The sequence below is a fragment of the Girardinichthys multiradiatus genome, chromosome 6 (assembly GCF_021462225.1).
Source record: "Girardinichthys multiradiatus isolate DD_20200921_A chromosome 6, DD_fGirMul_XY1, whole genome shotgun sequence".
Lineage (NCBI taxonomy): Eukaryota > Metazoa > Chordata > Actinopteri > Cyprinodontiformes > Goodeidae > Girardinichthys > Girardinichthys multiradiatus.
This window is the reverse complement of record NC_061799.1, coordinates 26759597-26774255: the sequence shown is the minus strand read 5'-3', so window position 1 is coordinate 26774255 and position 14659 is coordinate 26759597. Positions and strand designations below refer to the sequence as shown.

The following is a 14659-nucleotide window of genomic DNA, read 5'->3' as shown; positions in this document are numbered from 1 at the left end:
CTCGAAGCAGCCCCTGCCTTTTCATTCCAGATGTTTATGCTATAAAAATCAGCTAAATAGCCAGTGAAACTGGGCTCTCGTACCCCTTTTTGTGTAACATCATCCTCTTAAATAAACAGGACGCAAGAGCCAACACATCAGGCTTTTCTCAACGTCACCGAGCCTTACTTGGTCCTCACTGCTCCAGAAAAAAGCCCAACAACATCCATTAGCTGTGGAATACTTTACAGTAAAACTCAAACATGTATTCATGTTTTAGAGATGTCAAACCTAACACAAAATAACTGTATGTATATATATATATATATATATAGTACAGACCAAAAGTTTGGACACACCTCATTCAAAGAGTTGTCTTTATTTTCATGATTATGAATATTGTAGCTTCACACTGAAGGCATCAAAACTATGAATTGGAATTATATACTAAACAAAAAAGTGTGAAACAACTGAAAATATGTCTTATATTCTAGGTTCTTCAAAGTAGCCACCTTTTGCTTTGATTACTGCTCCGCACACTCTTGGCATTCTGTTGATGAGCTTCAAGAGGTAGTCACCTGAAATGGTTTTCCAACAGTCTTGAAGGAGTTCCCAGAGATGCTTAGCACTTGTTGGCCCTTTTGCCTTCACTCTGCGGTCCAGCTCACCCCAAACCATCTCGATTGGGTTCAGGTCCGGTGACTGTGGGGGCCAGGTCATCTGGCGCGGCACCCCATCACTCTCCTTCTTGGTCAAATAGCCCTTACACAGCCTGGAGGTGTGTTTGGGGTCATTGTCCTGTTGAAAAATAAATGATGGTCCAACTAAACGCAAACCGGATGGAATAGCATGCCGCTGCAAGATGCTGTGGTAGCCATGCTAGTTCAGTATGCATTCAATTTTGAATAAATCCCCAACAGTGTCACCAGCAAAGCAGCCCCACACCATCACACCTCCTCCTCCATGCTTCACAGTGGGAACCAGGAATGTAGAGTCCATCCGTTCACCTCTTCTGCGCCACACAAAGACACGATGGTTGGAACCAAAGATCTCAAACTTGGACTCATCAGACCAAAGAACAGATTACCACTGGTCTAATGTTCATTCCTTGTGTTCATTAGCCCAAACCAGTCTCTTCTGCTTGCTGCCTGTCCTCAGCAGTGGTTTCCTAGCAGCTATTTTACCATAAAGGCCTGATTCACACAGTCTCCTCTTAACTGTTGTTCTAGAGATGTGTCTGCTGCTAGAACTCTGTGTGGCATTGACCTGTTCTCTAATCTGAGCTGCTGTTAACCTGCGATTTCTGAGGCTGGTGACTCGGATGAACTTGTTGTCCGCAGCAGAGGTGACTCTTGGTCTTCCTTTCCTGGGGCGGTCCTCATGTGAGCCAGTTTCTTTGTAGCGCTTGATGGTTTTTGCTACTGCACTAGGGGACACTTTCAAAGTTTTCGCAATTGTTCAGACTGACTGATCTTCATTTCTTAAAGTAATGATGGCCACTCGTTTTTCTTTATTAGCTGCTTTTTTCTTGCCATAATACAAATTCTAACAGTCTATTCAGTAAGACTATCAGCTGTGTACTGTATCCACCTCCTGCACAACACAACTGATGGTCCCAACCCCATTTATAAGGCTTGGAATCCCACTTATTAAACCAGACAGGGCACACCTGTGAAGTGAAAACCATTTCAGGTGACTACCTCTTGAAGCTCATCAACAGTTTGATTTGATTTGGTTTTTTTTTGTTGCTGAGGGGGGCGTGGTGGGGTCACTGGCCCTGGGTGCCTGCTGCTGGCCAGGGACCTCTTGGTGGATGAGTTTGTCCCACCGTGGTGTGGGGTCGGGGTCCGGTTGTGGGTGCGGTGCTGGGTGGGGTCTGCCCTGTTGCGCCGGTGGGCGGGGGTGGCGTTGCGCAGGGCCCTTGCCTTGCCGTTGCGGTGCGCTGTGTGTTGTGGGGGAGCGGGGAGCGGGGAGCGGCGGGGGTTCTTAGAGCAGGGCTGTGTGTGGAGCTTGCGCTGTGTGGGTGTGGCTTCATCGGCTTCTCGGCCGCGGAGTTCACCTGTGGGGGTGTGCGCCTGTGGGTGTGGGGATTCGTGCCGTTTGGGTTCGGGGGGATGTGTTCGATATTGGTGTCCTTGTTGGGGTTGGCCCTGTGGGGAGGTTCTTGTTGGGGTTCACTGGGGGTGGGAGACTCATGGGGTTGGGATCGGAGCTCGTTGGGGGGTCGGGACTGCTCCGTCCTGGGGCGGCTCTGGTTGGCAGGTTGCTTAGGGCCATGTGGACCCCTCTTTTGTACATAGCCCCCTCTCCGGAGGTGGATGGGGGTTGTTGGGGACTGGGTTCGGGGCAGGGGGGCGGGAGCTGGGCCGGGGTCACCCGGGTCTGGGCAGTACCGGAGCTGTCTGCCTGCCTCTGCTCCAGAAGGGAATGGGAACACCTCCTGGGTCCGGGGGCTGGTTGCCCCGAGGGGGTACCGGCGCCTGGACCTGGGAGTATAGAGTATGCATGGGGAGTATGAGTGAGTGTATGACGTCCATTGTTGTTTATCCTTATGTTGGGTGTGAGTGATTTTATGTGTATGCATGAGGGTGGGAGTGGGTGATTGTGACTGTGTGCCTGCTTTTTTTTTTGTGACAGGTTGGGTCTTGAACTGCTCCCTCTCCTGGATCAGCTTCCTCCCCGCCACAATGCCTGCCGGTGGTTGGAGTCTCTGCCCGCTGGTGTACTTGTGGTTCTCGGTGTCCGCGGCTCATCAACAGAATGCCAAGAGTGTGCGGAGCAGTAATCAAAGCAAAGGGTGGCTACTTTGAAGAACCTAGAATATAAGACATATTTTCAGTTGTTTCACACTTTTTTGTTCAGTATATAATTCCACATGTGTTAATTCATAGTTTTGATGCCTTCAGTGTGAAGCTACAATATTCATAGTCATGAAAATAAAGAAAACTCTTTGAATGAGAAGGTGTGTCCAAACTTTTGGTCTGTACTGTATATACACACACTTACTGGCCACTTTATTAGGTACACCTTGCTAGTACCGGGTTGGACTCCCTTTTGCCTTCAGAACTGCCTTAATCCTTCATGGCATAGATTCAACAAGGTACTGGAAACATTCCTCAGAGAGTTTGGAATCTCCCGTTCCTCCACATCTCTAAGGTGCTCTATTCGATTGAGATCTGGTGACTGTGGAGGCCATTTGAGTACAGCGAACTCATTGTCATGTTCAAGAAACCAGTCTGAGATGATTCGTGCTTTATGACATGACGCGTTATCCTGCTGGACGTAACCATCAGAAGATGGGTACACTGTGGTCATAAAGGGATGGACATGGTCAGCAACAATACTCAGGTAGGCTGTGGTGCTGACATGATGCTCAGTTGGTACTAAGGGGCCCAAAGTGTGCCAATAAAATATCCCCCACACCATTACACCACCACCACTAGCCTGAACCATTGATATAAGGCAGGATGGATCCATGCTTTCTTGTTGTTGACACCAAATTCTGACCCTACCATCTGAATGTTGCAGCAGAAATCGAGACTCATCAGACCAGGCAACGTTTTTCCAATCTTCTATTGCCCAATGTTGGTGAGCCTGTGCGAATTGTAGCCTCAGTTTCCTGTTCTTAGCTGACAGGAGTGGCACCCACTGTGGTCTTGTGCTGCTGTAGCCCATCTGCCTCAAGGTTTGACGTGTTGTGTGTTCAGAGATGCTCTTCTGCATGCCTTGGCTGTAACAAGTGATTATTTGAGTTACTGTTGCCTTTTTATCAGCTCGAACCAGTCTGGCCATTCTCCTCTGACCTCTGGCATCAACAAGGCATTTGCGCCCACAGAACTGCCGCTCCCTAGATATTTTCTCTTTTTTGGACCATTCTGCGTAAACCCTAGAGATGGTACTACGTGAAAATCCCAGTAGATCAGCAGTTTCTCAAATACTCAGACCAGCCCATCTGGCACCAACAACCATGCCACGTTCAAAGTCACTTAAATCCCCTTTCTTCCCCCTTCTGATGTCTGGTTTGAACTGCAGCAAATCGTCTTGACCATGTCTACATGCCTAAATGCATTGAGTTGCTGCCATGTGATTGGCTGATTAGAAATTTGCGTTAACGAGCAGTTGGACAGGTGTACCTACTAAAATGGCCGGTGAGTGTATATGCTAATGTACTTTTTTACTATACAGCCATGAAATATTATCAACGGTTACATGGAAAAGAAATGGGAAACACCTTAGAGTGCATGCAAAAGAAATCAGAATCATACAGCACAATTATTGAACAAGACGATTTATATTTCCAATCACAGAAAGGGTGGTATAATGTTTTAAATTATAAAGCACAAGCATAATTACTTATCAGAAAATAAAAAGATGAGAACTTAATCAAAATGTAATTACAGATAAATATCTTTATTTGCACAAAAGAGGGGTTGAGTTGTAAAATAAGTAAGCTTATATTTGGAACCCTGGACTTTAATTGGCACCTCTGGTTTTAAACTGGGTAATCTTTTATTGGCGTTGCATCATCTTGCACTGTAAAATGTTGAAAAATGTAACCTTCAGTTTGAGTTGATTTAATGAGTGGAGATGAAAAACCCCACATTAAGATAAAAATGTTTTTTTACAAAATCAAAGAAAATTAATATTTTTTGTAACTTACCTAACCTTTTCATCTGATTCCTGATTTCACTCAATATATATTATAAACAAAAGGAATCAAGGCGTGAAATGTTTTCGGCATTCCCGGCCAATCGAACCGAGTGCCCTGTCTATCCTTCTGTGAAGAGAAACCGGACTCATAAATATGACATGACCCATGTCATATTTACACCCAATCAACTTGATCAACTTGAAAACATATTTCTTAAGGTGGGAATAACACCCCCACCCGTGTATCAAGGTAATTAGGCCCGAGCAGGAAGGCTGCAAGGGCCTATTGTAATCGTAGGATTTCTTATTCTTTCTTTCTTTTTTCCATTGCGTCTTTGCGGGGCAATTTGGGGACTTTGCCAAGCCCCAAAACGCACACGATTTTACCCAAAATTGTCCCCCGTGTGAAATTCTTGTTCCTTAATGAGGTCGTCAATGGGCGTGGCCAAACTTCTTAGCCACCCCCCCAAACGTGAGATGGGCCGAACTGTAAGTCGTATAGATCTGAAATTTGGCACACAGGTAGAGCACCTCAAACTAAGAAAAAAAGTCTCTTGGGGGTATGCCCTAAAATGCACAGGAAGGTGGCCATTTTTGGTCAAAGGCCAATTTTTGGCCGTTTTTCACTTTTACACACCTCGAACTTTTTTGAACTCCTCCTAGGGATTTTGAGCTATCGGCTTCATATTTGGTCAATATGCAGTTAAGCCATGAGGGATTAAAAGTTATCAAAATCGTGAGCCATGTTTAGGGGGCATGGCCGGGGCACAAAAATGGTGTACCCACCCAAAGTGAAAAAATGCCAAATCACACCAAAGTTGGCATGAAGGAGGATCTCCGGGTTCCCAACGATCCTATGTGGTCATATGCTGACATCATCAAAGCCACGCCCCCTGAGAACAGGAAGTCACTTTTTTGACTGGGAAAGGTCGCTATCTGGCTGTCTACACTCAATCAACTTGAAACTGTGTCAGGTGACTGATAACTAGTGGTTCTAACTTTGTTTGAAGCACAGTGACTTTTCATAAAAGGGCGTGGCCGTGGTGGCTCAGCGAAGTTGGACGTCATGCCATGGCCATACGTTGGGCTTTAATTTCCACATACATCATCTGATCTGCACCAAATTCAATGTGATTGATCCTAGTCCAGTCCCCAACAGAGATTTGATGACATATTTGGTGAGCGTGGTCTAATTCGTCCACAGCGCCCCCTGGAAAATATAAAAAAATCTGCCCCAAGCCATGCTTTGACCAAATCTGAAATTTGGTACACATATGTAACTTGTCGGGACCTACAAAAAAGTCTCTTGGAGCGTTGGTCCAAACCCAACAAGAAGTCGTCCATTTTGGATTGAAGTTGCCATTTTGACCCTGTTTTGGGCGTTTCTAGCCCGCATATCTGAGCGAACTCCTCCTACAGCTTTTGACTTAGAGACTTGAAAATCACTCAGTTTACTCTTAAGGCAATGGGGATCAAAAGTTATCAAAAACGTTTTGATACATGAAAGCATGTCAGCGTGGCCAAGCCTCAAAATATGACTTCTCGCCATAAAAGACAAAATTGATATAGTTCCTACAAGGAAAGTCACAGAGACCTGAAACCTTCTAAGATTGATCTGCCTTTGGCCCTGAACAATATTCACTGATCAGATGCTGACATCTTCGAAGCCCCGCCCCCTGAGAACAGGAAGTATTATGTTTTCCTTTAGAGAGTCAATTTTTGATGTTCTTCACCTAATCAATTTGAAACTGTCTCAAGTAACAGATAACATGATGGTCTTAGACAGTCGCCAGTACTGACTGATTTAGCTGGAGAGTGTGGCTATGATGGCATGGCGAACTCTGATGTCACGCCATGGCCATCCGTTTGGCTCTAAATTTCACATGCATGGCCCGATTTACTCCAAACTCAATATGGTTGATCTTTGACAAGCCCCAAACACCTGTATTGGATTACATTGGAATTTGGATCAACAGCGCCCCCTAGGACACTTCATGGGCTATATCTCCTTCATACATCATCGGATCCACTTGAAATGTAGTATACATAATCATGAGTTAATGATGGACATGTTGACACAGTCAATAAATGACATCACTTTAGCCCCGCCCATTAAGAAACAAATGAGTGTAGCTTCCATCAGGAAGGTCCGGTATACTCCAAACTGAAAATGGTTGATCTTTGTCAGCCTCCAAACAGCTCTATTGGTTTACATTGAAATTTGGATCAATAGCGCCCCTAGGACATTTCAAAAGCTACATCTCCCTCATACATCATCGAATCCACTTGAAATGTTGTATACATCATCATGGATCAATGCTGAACATGTTGCCACAGTCAGTTCATGACATCATTTCAGCTTTGCCCACTGATAAAAAACTGAGTGCAGCTTCCATCTGGAAGGTCCGATTTACTCCAAATTTTGAATGCTTCTCGCCAGACCAGAACTCTGCATGACCGAAGATCATTTGACATGACGCTCACAGCGCTACCTAGACGCGACATTTGGAATTGTGCAGCCGGCGACGCCAGGCTCCCACAGTCGTTGCACAGGGCCAGTTGTGTTGAGGTGCGAGGGCCTTCAATGCTGCTTGCAGCTTTAATTTAAGGTTGGATTTTTCAAAAGGTCTGAGGGCTCTTTACACATCTTTTATCAGGGGTGCCAATAATTACAGAGGGGGGCTGCAATGTGTAATATGTTGTCATTTTGCATTGAGGAGAACAAACAGAGGCCAAATATGCACATTATCTGCTTTAAGGCGCCGATTAAACAATCCTCTGGGCTTACTGATGGTTCTCCGTCTTGAATTTCTACTTTCTGAATTTATTTTATGGAGAGATGAGTCCAAAGTCAAGTTCTCACTCAGAAAGACCTTTGAAGTTTAATGCGTTTTCATATTCACTTACAGCGTACAAACCAACTTTCTGGTTACAGTGCACAAAGTGTTACCAAGCTTAAGCTCTTTTTGTTGTAGATATCACAGCTCGATAAGTCATTTGATCTGCACATTTGTGCTCACTGGTTTTTTTTGCTCCCATTTTTCAGTGCAATATATTCCAAGTGAAGAGAGATAAGAGGAGTGCAGGAGTAGGAATATTTCAAAAGGTATTTTCTTATCACCTTGGTGCATTTTTCATTCAACGCTTTTCCATAAACTCTCTGGCCTCAGCCAATTAGAATAAATCTTACTTTAGCCTCATTATTTTTTCTGCTGATGTGTTGCTTTTATTAATACCTTAATGATCTAGGTAAAACTCACTGCCCACACGGCTGAAATTTTAATAGAGTTAAAATTAGCGAGTTATATACATAACCTACTCTAGGTTACATGGATTTTCGTAATTAATGGCCTTGTAATTCTGAGCCAATCCTAATTAAACCTGGGAATGCTGATTAAAATTTTGTACTGCTTGGATTGTTAACATCATCTGCAGAAAACAGAGGACAGCTCCTGTTTGTGCTTCTCACACATGCATGAAATGTGTGCACACGCTGGATGGAGAAGGTAAATTAGCCTTAAAGGGACAGTTCAGAATTTATGAAGAAATGGTTGTGTTAAAATGTTATAAGCAATTAATATCTTGCAAGCAGTAGATAACTCTCTTGGGGTCTTTGGTTAGTATAAATCCAAATTAATTGGACCTGGAGGCTGCCTGGGATTGTAAAACAACTACAAACGGAAAAATGTTTTTAGCAGTTAAGTGTGAATGCAATTTTGTGACTGCTTAAGCTGTTGTCATGGGAGCATTGGGTGGTTATTTACAAAGATGATGAAGCTATTATTAAACTTTTAGATCAGCTGGGTTTTTGTGTATCCATATATTACAAAATATAAGTATGTTTTAAAAAAGTCCTAAGGAAATGTTAAAAAAATATTTTTCAAATCTAAATTTTACATTCCCGACATAGCAACACTAAAACTAAAACTCCTGAAATGTTACCCTTTTGGGTTCTGTGCGCCTCCAAATGATTAGTATTGCCCCCTATCTGCTCATTCCTTGCAAAGCTTTCTGGAGGTTGGAGGCAGTGCGACAACAATGATCTTCCTGTGTGGAACAGGTACTGAAAATGCAACACAAAGGGTTTTCAGAAGATAACAGGAAAGCTGAAGAAAGTACAGCAAAGCTTATTTGCCTTTTAAGCTCCCAACCTCTGTGATTTAACATGCTAGATTTTGAAATGACGGCAACCTTATTGAAATTGGAGACAGTTGTTTTACTAATGCCCTGGCTGTGCTAATCACTAACATAAGATGCTAAATCCAGTTGAAAATATCAAATCCAGCATTTTGTTTCACAATATGGATTTTCTGCTTCTACCTTTAATATAAATAATTAAACGAAGCTCAGAATAAGTTATTTGAATGTTAACTGAAGTAAGACACCAAGCTCTACAGCAGGTTAGATATTAACTGCTTATCCATTTAAGGCCCACCTCCAGTACTGGGGGCAGAATTTAACTCGTTTTCCTCTAGTTTATTTACTGCGAGTTCCATTAGTTAAAGATAAACCTATGTGGTATCCAGAGAAATAGCAGAATCTTGGCAAAAAGCTAATATAAACCATTTCTACAAACACCAAAAACAGTTAAAACTAAAGGCAGTTCAATCAGAAAATAACTCTACAAAATAATGTACATACAAAACTCGGTCTCAACTGTTCACCACACGGCTTCTACACACACAATCAGCATGTCTGCAATAAGCAGAGAGCTCACAGACTCCAAAAACTCAACCAGCAGCAAAGGAAGGCCAGAATTCCCACTTGAAAAACACAGTTATTAACATGATTCTTTAGATAGAGTATACCAATTTTCAGAAAACTTCAGTTAGATTTGGGCATGTTATTTTTAGCTCAAACTTCACAAAACCCCTTTGGACGTAAATAGTTAAAACCTTTAAGCAGAATCTCTCTTCAAAAAACTCGAACTATCCCTTTAATCAGCTTCAGAATCCATCCTTCCTTCCGATCCGTGCCGTGCCTGTGATCCGCGCCGGGTTTTGTGCGCCGCCATGCTCAGCCAGCTGCTGCAGAGCAGGGGACCTGTGCACCGTTTCTTCTCGCCTTGTTTGCCTCCAGTCCGGCTGTAGCTCCGACTGTCTGCGCGGCGTGTGGATGAGGCGCAGAGGGAACGACCCCGGAGCGCACACAGAAGCGCTGGAGAAACCACACTCTCCCGTTTAGATCAGAGTCCGCCGGCGTGCATAAACCGCCGGAGGACTTCGGGCTTACTTGAGGCTCTCGGGAGTTTGATTTTGAAGCCAGACTGGGGCGCATCTCATCTCCTTGAAGTGATCCCTTTTTCATGCAGCCTGTCCGTAGCGCTCCCGTCGGAAGGAGTCTGTGAGGAAGAAGAGGAAGGAGAGAGGGGAAACGATCATTACTTTTGAACATGGAGCTATTCGTCCGGTCCCGGGCGCACCGGCTGGAAGAAGAGCGCTTATCCGCCTCGGAGATCCCCATTTTCTGTCCAGTGTGAAGAAGGTCAGGAATGCAGCAGAGCCCCAGCCATCTTTGTACAGTTTATGAGGGCTTCTTTTAAAATAAAGCAGAGAGAGGAGAGGCAGCGGGGGGACTCCTGGTTTTGGTAGACTGAATCGGATCACCACTCCACGCCGCGGATTCTTATTTTGGCACCGCGCTGTAAGTAGCATTTAAACACGCATGTCTGACTCTTTCTTGAGGAGATGTTGGGTTGTGGCTCGCTGAATTAATGCACTTTATTTACACTCCCAAAATAGGATTAGAAAAAATGTAAGAAAAGGTGGGCCTCCGGCAGTTTTAAACTGCTGCAATGTGATCAATGCATCCCCCATGGTGTAACATATATTTAGACTTTAAGTTAGAAGTTGCTCGACTTCAAGATTCAGAATGCTGTGGGTGCAAATAATAAAAAAAAGCCTTCTGATTACTGTGTTGTTAACCTATCTGCTCCCTGTTATTTTAAGTTCAACTCAGTTCATTTTATTTATATATCTCCAATTTACAAAAAATAATCTTAAGGCTCTTTATACGACGAACAGATCACATTCATACCTAGAAACATAATATCAATAGAATCCAATACAATCCAATCAGATAGACATATTAATATTGTACATTACATTACAGTTTATGTATATATAAACATAATAATAAACATGGAAAGGAAATCTCTTGATGTGACCTAAAAGCCTTGAGAAAACAAATTGAATTTGATGTATGAGGAAGCCACTCTTACCAATATTTAATTAAAATAAAAAATAAATGGACAAAGACAATAGATTATTCCCAAACATTTCCACCCAGTCCTGAACATCCTTGCTCTGGATTGTCATTCACTGTCTCCATTTACATTTCCATTTTGCGGCTGTAAAATAAGATCATTTCACAGGACATGTATAATTCACAAACCTGAGTTAGCCATGTGTGATGATGGGACACACAAACACACACACACAACACACACACACACACACACACACACTTTAATACACACATAAATAGAGTTTTTACAGGCTGTAGGAACCATATTTTATTCTCACGTGAGGCTTTTAGAGACTTGGGCCGCTTAGACAAACAAGAGAGCGCTTCGGCTTCCTGTGCCAGCCTGAAATATCAAAGCTGGGCAACATTAACATATAATCCATACTGTCTGTACTAAATCAGGACTATGGTGCATCATTATATAAGTTAGGGAAACTGGGGGCCTTCTTGGGCTTATATAACAGCTTCGTCGTAAAGATTATAGATGACTTTACGGCATCAAACAAATCCAAATCATATTTAGACCCTGACGGGGGAGACTTATTCCAAAACCAGACAGTAAAAGTCTTGTTGGCTGGGAATGATCTTCAGTGTTTAATGCTGACATTCCCATCAGTGATCTCTAACCACAGAAACGTCACCTCATCCCCAGCTAATGAGAGCAGCATTTACAACTAAAAGGATCCTTCCATACACTTTGTCTGTATTAAGTTCAGAAAAATATGTTGAAAATTTTTCAGCCCATAGTTTCTGTTCAAATTTAGCCTAAATAAAGACGTTGAAAGTTGAGCTTGGTTAGCCCATTTCATCAATCCTAACCACCGTTCACCCATATTTAAACATCAGTAGACATCTTTATGTAGACGCCTTTCACTTTTCTACTGTATGTCGCTCAGCCGTTAGGCAACAGCATCTTCTCTATGTCTATCCAATGAAATTTGGTTTGCAGAGAAGATGTATTTTCAGAAAAAGTCTTGTAAAAAGTGCTTGGAAAGGTGCTGGACATTTTGCATCTTGGAGATTTTGTACCTTTGTAGTTCTTCTTGTTTCATATCCCATTTTCAGGTACATAATGGAGCCGTCTGTATCCATCATCAGTATGTTTGGTCTGATGATTTTACCACCATTTAAAGTTATTTTATATATTGTTGTGTGTTGTGAGGAGTCCGCCGGCATGCATAAACCGCCGGAGGAAGGGTTAGGGTTAGTTATGAAATTAAGTATCATAACTTCAGTAAATTAAATCTTCCAACAGGAGGCTCCTGAGATTTATTTTGGTTTGATCAGTAAGTAGCCCTAATGGTGCTGATCACTCTGCATCTTTGCCAAATCGAACCTTTATTGGGTATTTTGTACTAGGGATGGGCGATACGGACTGTGATCACAATATTTTGTGGTAGTGATAAAAGTGATGATGAAAAAGTGTTTTCAACTTCTTTGCAGTCTTTTTTTAGGCAACTGTATGGCCCCACAAACATAAACACTGCTCTTAAAAAACACACCAGTTTTTGGCCTCTTCAGGACACTAGTTACAAAAACAAGGGTGATCGTTATCACCAAACAGTAACTACATTATTCATATATTTATTAATGTTCTCATGAAACCAGATGGAAAGGAAATAGTAATCATTAATTGGAATTTATCGTTGTCACAATAAATAAAAATACTTATCACAATAAGAAAATGTCCATAATAACAATAAACAATACGATAAATGCTCATCCTTATTTTGTACTCAACATTTTTAAATATGAAAGGTAGCCTTCTTTCACTGGATGTTTTGTAGGTCAAGTTGTAGCATCATTTGGGTCATTTTGTACCCACTTGGACAGTCGAGGATTTCATGCCATTTTTAACCTATTCTACTGTAAGGAAAATTGACACCAGTGCATATCCACCAACAGGAGGTTGCTCAGACTTCTTTTGGTTTGACTAGGGAATGATGATGTTGCATATTTCAAATAAATCAGACAGTCCAAATGAGGATTAAAACCATCCCTAAATGAAATAGGGATGGCATGGGAAACCTTCAGAAAATACTTAGAATTTAAGTTAAATTACCTAAAAGATTTAAGCATTTTAATAAAGATTTGTCACCATAACTTATCAAAACCACTTAACTATGAATTAAAATCACTAATATGCAGTGGTAAGGTGTTTCGGTATGAAATGGTTGTTATTAGGAAATGGAAGTAGGAAGGGATGAAATGGCAAAGCATTGGTACAAAATGGCAATAAAGGAGCAACTTCACCCTGGAAGATTTCATCAGCTGTCTTTTTTTATTGGAGTTGACCACTAAAGTTGAGTCAAAACTAAAATATATGAAAATTTGGTGTGTTACAAAGTTTTAAGAAAATAGTATTAAATTAAATTCCATCATATATATCAAGTATGAACTATTCAAGACTTTTTATATCTATAATTCATGAAAATACTTAACTGTATAGAAAATAAACCAATATGCAATTGTGGTAATAAACTGGATATAAATTGGTTTGTTAATGGGTATGAAATGGCAGTAGGAAGGGACAAAATGGAGTTAGTAAATGGTAGGAATTCAAATGGGGGCATAGGGAGTGGTGCTAGTTGGGGACAAATGGTTTCTTGCCTCTTCCTCCCATCCGCCACCCCTCCTTCTCCAACACAGCTCCCACCCAAGTTATGCCGGTTGGTTTGGTCCATTTGTCTGGTGTCGTCTTTGGGAGGAAGTGCCATCTCATCTCACATTGCGCAAATGGTTTCAGTCCACGCTAGTGTGAATTCTAGCAGGTTTTTTTGTAACTGCCAATTTCCATATCAAAGTGTCTGCATATGAATAGGGGAGAACTTTAGCTGCCAGCCCCCTTCCTCCGAACAGTTTTGTTCTGATGGAGCACTGCTGCCGCTGGTGGGGTTGGTGGTAGTGAAGAAGCAGGCTACTCACAGGATTTCTGGAGATGGCAGTTGGTTATGTATGTGTGTGTATGTGTGTAAGAGATAGTAAGAGAGAGCGAGAGCAGCTAGTGTTTGGGTTGAAAGCAGATTTAGTGTGGATTGGGAGAATTAGGTGGCTTAATCTAACACCAAAAGTCATGCATTGAGGGGAAATTGTGGATGCAGCCCATTGATGTGGTCATGTTAGAAAGATTTCCTCAGATTTTTCCCCTACTGTTCCTCAAAAAATGCAAGCCAAGAATCCTTTTTTTTTAGAGAGAGGGAATCCACAGTGTTCACTAGGTAAAAACCCCCCACATAAATAAGTTGCAGAAAATTTGTTTAGTTGATTTGGCTGCAGCATTGAGTTTCTAAAGTGCCCCCAAACAAATTTGCTCTCGAGTGCTTTCTTGCGAGCTGAATGGTTTAATTGGACATTGATTGAGTGACGACGTTAAGACATGGAGCGTTCATGCTTTGCTGCGAGACTCCCGTGTGCCTACTGGTATCTGATTGTTTTGTTTCTCCCTGTTTCAGAGATATTTATTTCCAATTGTGTGCAGGTGTTATTTGTCAGAGAAAGAATGTGGCAAGATATTGTTTATTTTGATGGATCCTTCGTCTCTCTTTCCTTTTTGTCTTTGTGATACACAGTCTAATCTTCGCTTCAGTTTTCAGCAGGTTAAATAGATGAAAATAAAAAGACACTTTGCGGTGAGCACAAAGAGAAACAAACAAACAAAAAAAAGAAAACGCTTTCATCCCTTTGTGCATGGTCCTATTTTGAAAATAGGATCAGCATAGGTTAATGGTGACAGAGGGTGCAGCATGTGAAATGTTATTACACAGAGACAGGGAATGTAAATGCC

General features: G+C 42.2%; 1 protein-coding gene across 14 annotated transcripts in view; it reads left to right on the top strand.

The window, feature by feature from the left end:
- Nucleotides 1-7485: 7485 nt before the first annotated feature.
- The window catches only part of LOC124869695 (adhesion G protein-coupled receptor L2-like), a 143752-nt gene continuing 136578 nt past the window's right edge, over nucleotides 7486-14659 (top strand). For 4 of the 14 annotated variants that reach the window (XM_047367730.1, XM_047367729.1, XM_047367731.1 and 1 more), the window contains exon 1: nucleotides 7486-10272. The gene's annotated coding sequence lies outside the window, so the exon portion shown is untranslated. The remainder of the gene's footprint in view (nucleotides 10273-14659) is intronic. The other 10 variants (XM_047367722.1, XM_047367723.1, XM_047367724.1 and 7 more) reach the window with 4 other exon arrangements.